This window comes from Hemitrygon akajei, chromosome 28 (genome assembly GCF_048418815.1).
Source record: "Hemitrygon akajei chromosome 28, sHemAka1.3, whole genome shotgun sequence".
In the NCBI taxonomy this organism is placed as follows: domain Eukaryota; kingdom Metazoa; phylum Chordata; class Chondrichthyes; order Myliobatiformes; family Dasyatidae; genus Hemitrygon; species Hemitrygon akajei.
This window is the reverse complement of record NC_133151.1, coordinates 46,470,583-46,479,519: the sequence shown is the minus strand read 5'-3', so window position 1 is coordinate 46,479,519 and position 8,937 is coordinate 46,470,583. Positions and strand designations below refer to the sequence as shown.

Here is an 8,937-nt window from a genome sequence, read left to right as displayed (position 1 = left end):
GATAGCGTCTTTAACTCATATGTTTTGGTTGTGTCCGTTTTTGAAAAAATATTGGAAAGATATTTTTGATATTATTTCTGCGGTATTGAACATTGATTTACAACCTCATCCTATTACTGCAATTTTTGGTTTACCAATGATGGACTCACTCCATTTATCCTCTTCCGCTTGTCGAATGATTGTATCTCTTACATTAATGGCTAGAAGATCTATTTTATTGAATTGGAAAGAAATTAATCCTCCTACCGTATTTCATTGGTTTTCTCAAACTATGTTATGTTTAAATTTAGAAAAAATTAGGTGTTGTATTTGATACTTCTATTAAATTTGAAAAGATATGGAGACCATTTATTCAATATTTTCATATGATGTAATATGACCCTGTTCCAAGCCTATTTGTTTTTCCAGTTTTGATTGTATATATGTTGAGAGGATCGGAGTTGACGACACTGATGATTTTCTATTGTTTTGAGATATTATAAACAGCCCTTTTTTCTATTTTTTTCTTTTTCTCTTCCTTCTTTTTTTGTTTTTTTTCTCTATTAGCTATTAGATTATTAGATTAGTTTATTGCATAATTTTTTTTCTTTTTTCTGTTTTTAAAAAAATATATATTATGATATACCTAGGTTTGAATTGTTTATTTGTATATTGTATCGTTCATGATTTGGGAATACTCATTTATACTGTAATCATTGCTTATGTATTCTCTCATGTTTAGTTGGAAAGTGTATGTTTGTAATCCCATTATCTATGTATCATTTTATTTTGTTGATATTAATAACAATAATAAAAAGATTGAAAAAGAAAGGTTTGGGCAGTCATGACGATGACAAGCCGGCCAGAGAGTGCTGTGGCCCCGCCCCTAGATTCCAAGATCTATCCCGCATGCGCGGTCACTCGCAGCATGTCGAGAGAGGCAGCTGAGAGCGAGAGCAGTTTAAATCTGGCCAGTTTCGATTTGGCCGAGACGTTTTTACCGACCCTGTACCACGAGGGTTTAGAAGGTGGTAAAATGAAGAGTAGTAAAGTGAAAGAGGGTAAGGGAGAGGAGGTAGATCTCCCCTTTAGCGAGGAGAAAGGTTCTAGAGGCAGAAAATAAAGATGAGGAACCGTTAGAGCGGTTAAGAGGTCCAGAGTTGGACAGGGATGATCTGTCTGGTTTGGCAGAACTGTTTGAAGAAGATGAAAATTCTAAAGGTGTTCCCGATAATGAAATGAGGGCAATCCTAGATGAAAAGGGTGCCCTTGCCTTGAAGAGGTCTGCTGGGTTGGCAGATGAGGTTGTTTCAGCCCGCGGGGTTGAGTTTACTCCGGAAGGGAGTTGCCCAGAGAGTAACTGGGAGGATCGGGGGAATTTAGAATTTGAAAAGGGTACGGGTATTGAAAGCCTGGAAGAGGCCAATGTCCCATTTGAGTGTGTCCAAGATGGGGATGCAGGTGGCACTGAACCTAGTAACGGAGCTCAGAAAAAGTCTGAGGTATTGGATTCAGTTGAACGAGACGGCCGTCCTTGTGGGTCAGATAGACTTGGTTCAGTGAAGAAAGGGTTAACCTTGATAATAGTGGGAAGTGAGAGTTCCCAGGTGTTTGTGCCGGAAGGTGTGTTAAAAGTTAATGCGGAGCTCAAAAATGGGAAGATAAATATTATTATTGAAGGAAACGGGAAATCTGTAGTTCCCAGATCGAATGAAGAAATTTTAAACCCTGCAGATCGCTTACAGATTAAGCCGGGAGATGACGGGGCCCCCCGTACTATTGTTATTTTAGAGTGTGGTGTGAAAAGGCAGAATTTGAAATGCTGCTTGAACAAAGAGTTCGACCTGAAAACACATAGCCTGAAGGGTCCTGACGAGAAGGCTAGCCTCCTGTGTAAAATTAAAGAATTGGGTGGAAATTCAGAAGGTGGTCTAAGTTTGGGACACGGTGTTGATAAAATAATTCCTATGGAAAAAGCGGGCGAGAGTTTATTTCGCCAAAATACCCAGGCTCCCCACGTGGGAACTAACCGGAAAAGAGGTGACTGTTAATGGGGACGCCATTTTTAAATAGCAAAGCCGGTTGTACGGGATTTCGACAAAGCATGTGAATAATAAAGACAAACCCAATGGAAGCCTGCCTGTTAAGTTTGAAAACGACCGAAAGATTAGTATTTACATAAACTTTTGTAAATGCACGTAAGCTAAGATCACACCTCCTTAGTTTTGTTGCTGAGGGGAGGAAATAAAAATAGGTGGTTATTAGATTGAAGTCTGATGCTACAAGACTTTAGTAAGGTACAAGACGTTAAGATATTAAAGGAAGTGACACTGGAATCATTAACTGTTTAGATGCTGAATTGACTGTATAACTGTATTCCTCTGTAGTGAAAAGGAAAAGCTTTTGTATTGTGGTAGATTCCACAATCCTGTAAAACTCTGTACTACTTCGTTTTAACCGCTGGTAAAAACGCGTTGAAGAAAGGGGGTGTTATGCCTGCAGCCCCCTCCTTTGTGAGAATCGCAGGGTCACTGTTGGGTTGGGTCAGGGGGCCCAGAAAATGAGAGAGAGACGTGCGGAATGTCTCGTTCCCCCGGCGATGTAAAGCTACGGGACATGGCCACTGTCTCCGGAAGGCGAATTTGTGGATTGGAGACTATGCTACGTGAACGCCCTCAGGCAAAGTGGGCTGGTTGAGGGAGGGATTGCATCACCCCCAACCTGATTGACATCTGCGGCCCTGCGAGTCAGGATAAAAGAGGGTGTGGGGGAACAGCCCCTCAGACGCACCAGAAGAAATGCTAGCGATCCTGTAATAGCGAAAGCCGGTGGAAGGCCACGTGCCTCCGCTTCCATTTGCCCGGAATCGGTGACCTTTGCCACGGAAAAACGGTTTTTAGCTAACAACGGGGAACTCAACTCTCAACGACTCTCGAAGGATTGACATCATAAACGGAATGGGCAAGTTTTAACCCGTCTCTATCCCTCTCCAACAATTGCCACACAGGGTCCCCAACAGCTGCAGCCTGTATGAACCGAACGAACTATATATTTCCATCGGACAATTCATTATCCCCTAGACAACGATACAGCTTATTTCTTATTGATTATTATTATACCCGCGCTTTTAGATTTAGTATTGACGACATATATTATCTGTGTGTTTGCATTGATATTATTTTTGTATATTTCTATCAATAAATACTGTTAAAAATAGTACCATCAGACTTCAACGGACCTCTCTATCTTTGCTGGTAAGTGACCCAGTTTCGGGCTACGTAACACCGCCCAAACAATAAAAAACGATACCCATTTGAAAACCTCCCACCAATAGCAAACTTACTGAGTCTAATCAAAAGCCTTTCCCTCCATAGAATATCATAAATTGTTTCAATGTCCAAAAACACTGCAACTACTGATTCTTTCAGCGTAAAATGATTTCCAAATATCATTCCCTGTAGTACAGGGGCATCATAGATCTCCCTTTACGAAACCCACATTGGGAGTGATGAAGTAATTCTCTCCTCTCCAAAACAATCATCAGCCTAATTGCTGCCATTTTTGTCATTATTTTACACAGTGAAGATGTGACAGCAACAGGGCTGTCACAACTGGACAGCATCGGATCCTTCCCAGATTTTACAATTGACTTCACCACAGACCTCTTCCAGTCTCCTGCAAACATTCCTTGCTTCCAGACCTTCTTATAAAACTCAAGCAACTTCTTTTAGGCTGCCTCAGGGAGATACTGGAGTATATGATAGCTTCCCATATCCTGTCCTGGGCTGTAGTACTTGTCCTATTGACAGCAAGTTTCAATTCAGCAAACGTAAAGTTATCATCCATGGCAATCTCAAACGCCTCTTGTTTGTCAAAAATCTTCCCACAGTTCATCAAAATACACTCTCATTTCTTAATATACTCATCCCCTAAATTGTCTGGTCTGTGTCTCTTTATAAATGTATTTTGCAGAAATTCTGCCTTTTCTTTGTCTATTGCAGCCAAATTTCCATTTTCCACCAATACTGGAATCTGGTTATAACCGCTGACACCATTCATTTTCTTCAGCATTCTCCACACCACTCCCAGGCCAGTTTCCTTCCCAATTGTTCAGTAAAATCCCTTCCAAGCTGCTTTTTCAGCATTCCTAATAACTCTCCTTGCTATTGCTCTTCTCCTCACAAATGCTTCAGCAAAGCTTCTTGCGTTGACCTGCGTGGCAAAACACAAAACGCCCCTCTCCAGTCTCTGATGGCCTCTGATCATTCCTGTGTCCAACAAGGAATATGTTCTTACCAGTTCTGCTGGACAACTGCTTGATGGGCAGGTCCACACAATCCAGAAATTACACTCTGTTAGTCTTCTTGCATGGTACTGCCTAGAGACAATTGATCAAATTATTTCTCACACCCAAAAGAATTTTCCCGTTTCCTCTCTTAAAACAACTTTTAGTACCACGACTCAATTTTGATACCTCCATGTGGATAAAATAATTCAATAATTGTGCATTCATTGTTTTTTGGAGAAGGCAGAATTCTTTACAATAAACCTTCACAATGGTAACACCCCTCCCCCACTGCTCTGTGTTTAGCCCACGAACTCATAACCCGGAATATTAAACTATAAATGTGATTGCAACAAGTTTCTGGTACACAGATAACACCCAAGGGAACACCAAAACTGATTCTTAAAATTCCTCTCCGTTGAATAAGATACTTCATGCATTCCAATGAAAAACTGTAATTTGATTGGAAAATATCAATGTCTAGCACCCTGTGTAGAATTATCTTCCACCACCAGCCCATTCCCTCTATAATCATCCCCCAATTACCCTCCACCACCAGCCCATTCCCTCTACAATCATCCCCCAATTACCCTCCACCAGCCCATTCCCTCTACTATCATTCCCCAATTACCCTCCACCACCAGCCCATTCCCTCTACTATCATTCCCCAATTACCCTCCACCACCAGCCCATTCCCTCTACTATCATCCCAATTACCCTCCACCACCAGCCCATTCCCTCTACTATCATCCCCCAATTACCCTCCACCACCAGCCCATTCCCTCTACTATCATCCCCCAATTACCCTCCACCACCAGCCCATTCCCTCTACTATCATCCTCCAATTACCCTCCACCACCAGCCCATTCCCTCTACTATCATCCTCCAATTACCCTCCACCACCAGCCCATTCCCTCTGCTATCATCCTCCAATTACACTCCACCACCAGCCCATTCCCTCTGCTAACATCCGCCAATTACCCTCCACCACCAGCCTATTCCCTCTACTATCATCCCCAATTACCCTCCACCACCAGCCCATTCCCTCTACTATCATCCCCAATTACCCTCCACCGCCAGCCCATTCCCTCTGCTAACATCCGCCAATTACCCTCCACCACTAGCCTATTCCCTCTACTATCATCCTCCAATTACCCTCCACCACCAGCCCATTCCCTCTGCTATCATCCTCCAATTATCCTCCACCACCAGCCCATTCCCTCTACTATCATCCTCCAATTACCCTCCACCACCAGCCCATTCCCTCTGCTATCATCCTCCAATTACCCTCCACCACCAGCCCATTCCCAATCACCCTCCAGCAGACTATTTACCAATCACTCTCAACAGGGAGTTTCCCTCTACTATCATTCTCTGAATCTACTCTCTAAAGTACTTCATGCACCTGTTGTGCAGTAATCCCCGCTAATCCCAAATACCTTCATGCCGTATCCGTCACTATTCTGAATCTATCAGATTTCATTCCCACCTACACTGTTCCATTAACCACAGCACGTAGAGCCACAATTTTTTTTTATTAAATCAACACCTCACTAGATGTCACATCTGCCACATTCCCCTGCACAACTTCTCTCCATCTGAATCCCAGTAGTTGTCTGTAGAAACCCGACATCCATCAGATGTGGACGAATCGCAGCTTCTCTCAGCTTCGGCATGAGAAATGCTGATCGCCGTTTTCACCTTCCGAGCTCCTTGAGCCTTTTGTAAAAACGGACAACCGAAGTAAATCCGCTTCCTCGAGTGTTACGTACGGTCAGTGCTGAGGTGTGGATCAGAAACATGGACCCCGGAGAAAGCTGACATGACAGAATTAATGCTTTTGAAATGTGGTGCTATCGACGACTGTTGGAGATCAGCTGGGTGGAGAAGGTTTCACATGAGAGGGTTTTGTCCGAAGCTGATAGACCACGGATACTGCTGGAGAAGAGCATGAAGGTAAAAGTTGCTTATTCTGGACACGTTACGCGGAGAGATAACATCTTGTCGGACTTGCTAGATGGAAAGTGGAGGGAAAGAAACGAAGAGGAGGACAAAGAACAACGTGGCTGGATAACATCAAGGATTGGACCAAGCTAGACAAGACTGGGGATGTTGTGGACAAGTGTCGGGACAGAGCGGCGTGGAGGGAAATCGTCCGCCAACTGGGAATTCCAGATGCGACCTAACGAGGACGACGGGCAACCTGGATAAGCAGCTCTCTGAGCATGCGCACAGTTGCAGCATCTCGCCTCAGCACCGACATCGCAATCCGAATATTCCTGTTCACCTCCGCATTTTGCATATCGCTATTTCCCGCCACGAGCAGCAGAAACACGCCCCACCCTTTGGCATTTGAAAACCCGCAACGGTGGAGGGTCAACCCGTCTGACAGATTAACTAATGCAGCCCAAATATACTTTTCAACGGTAGCCATTCACCAGAAAAGCACAACATAACAGGGAAACCCCTTCCCTTTCTCTCCGTCTGTAATCTCTTAGCCAAAGCTCTCTCTCTCACACACACACACACACACACACAGACACACACACACACACACACACACACACACACACACACACACACACACACACACACACACACACACACACACACACACACACACACACACACACACACACACACACACACACACAATGATTCCGAACCTCGTTTTCCCCACCAATGTACTGACAATTTTGCTTCCGTCCAGAGTCTGCATTTTCAGTATTTTCTCCTGTTGTTTCAAATCAGCACACGTAGCCTACTCCCGCTCATTGCTCAGACATATTGCTGACGTTACCAATATCCTTCTGAATACCCTTAGTTAATTTACCGGGATGAAGACGCTTATCACAAAAAAGATATAAAATTAATCATTACCGTGAAATCGACAGCATCTTCTACCCCAATCCTTCTTCCCTTACCGGGCGATCCTCCTCATCCAAACCCGTCCCTCCCGACTCATTATCCTTTTATTTCTTGCCAAAATCCATTCCATTCTATCACTGAACTCCCCATCTGAATTTCCCTGTCATCGGCTCCTCTCAGTCATTACAGGTGGTCAAACCGCCAGCAACCGTCACTGTCGCCCCAACACTCTCCGGTTGTCTCCCCCTCCCCCTGTCTCCGGTCTTCCAGAACCCAGTTCCGATTGCCGGGCCGAGGTGTCCCCCGGATCTCCCCGGCTCACCTCCTCAATTTACCGCTTCGGGCCCGGGTACTCCCCACTCACGGCTGATTCCAAGGCGCCGCTGCCGGTGGGCGAGGGAATGGGACTGCGCATGTCTTCAGCTGTGCACTGTCAATCAGGTCTAGGGGCGGAGCCTCACTGCGCATGCGTTCGAGCAATTCCTATGTCCACTTGGATTGTTCTGTGCCAAGTGTCTCAAGTGTCCCTTTGCCTGTCTTCTCCACACAGTCATGCAGACGTACTGAAGGAGACGTGCTCACAGCAACAGCCCCGGTTTAATGTGTTCGGACTGACGGATTCGGGACACTGAGTGTAACTCGGAACGGCGCTTAGATACCGACTCGCTGAGAGAATGTCTGAGGAAAGAGGTTGAACCCAACGGCCCATGTTCTCGGGAAACTCTCCCGTCCCATAGTCTCAATGATCACTTCAACACCTTATATTTGAAGCAGGAAACGGTGTCCCGATCGGGTGTCTCTCACATGACGGGCGGGGATTCTAACCACTGTACTGACGAGGAATATACGAGAATATGGAATCTGCCGCACGTTTTCAGGGTACAGAGTCACCCTGACGTTTGTTTGTTGAGTGTGGATCTGGCGCTTTTCACACATCCCCTTCTCACTGTGTAACTGGAGGGGTGTCGGGATTCTTTAGCGATCCCGTCACTTACTGTGTTCAAGGGCTCCCATCAGCGTGTGGTTTGAAAGGACAATTCCAATCAGGATTTGTTTATCCATTTGGTGATGCGTGAGGTAGGGAAGGATCCCATTAGTAGGGTCTACGACTCATTCAGGACTCGGTTCTAACTCAGTCTCATTCTTGGAGTATGCCCGCTGTGGGTTGCATAACTCCGGTTTGTTGGTGATGGTGACATTAATTTACCGGAACAGGACCTGCAGCAGAGTGAGGAATGTCCCGACAGACAGCAGCTTGGAGACTGATGGAGTCACACGGAACTATGGAAGACGCCTCACCACCTCAAATCCTTTGCAACATCATTGAGCGATGGTGGTATAGTGGTGAGCATAGCTGCCTTCCAAGCAGTTGACCCGGGTTCGATTCCCGGCCATCGCAGGTTGTACAGTTTTAGACTACAGAACAACTAAACCTCTTACATAGACACGGTCTACGCGGAACTCCAAGGGCCGAGTAATGACTCACGCTAATTGACGCTGCGAGTTTAAGATTGGTTCATTAGTTATCATCCACTGTGTCGTGGATCAGAGTTGGAATTAACGTCGCTCAAGAGTTTCCCGTTAAATCCTGTTTTGACTCTATTCCAGATTCAGCAAGAATGGACACTTCACAGGAAGGATTTATAAAGCGTTGCCCGGACGTTGCCTGATCAAAGTGTTTGAGCTTTCATTGGGATGTCAGAGCCTGAGAGGAAACTTGATCGAATTATGAGGTAGAAAATTATGAGAGACATGGGCAACACGAGTGAATCTGCAGATGCTGGAAATGAATAAAAACACAAAAT

The 8,937-nt window shown here is 45.0% G+C and overlaps 1 non-coding gene across 1 annotated transcript; it reads left to right on the top strand.

Annotated features, from left to right (window-relative positions):
* Positions 1-8,459: 8,459 nt before the first annotated feature.
* On the top strand, positions 8,460-8,531 carry trnag-ucc (transfer RNA glycine (anticodon UCC)). Its single transcript has one exon. It is a non-coding gene; the product is annotated as a tRNA-Gly (tRNA).
* The last annotated feature ends 406 nt before the right edge of the window (positions 8,532-8,937 follow it).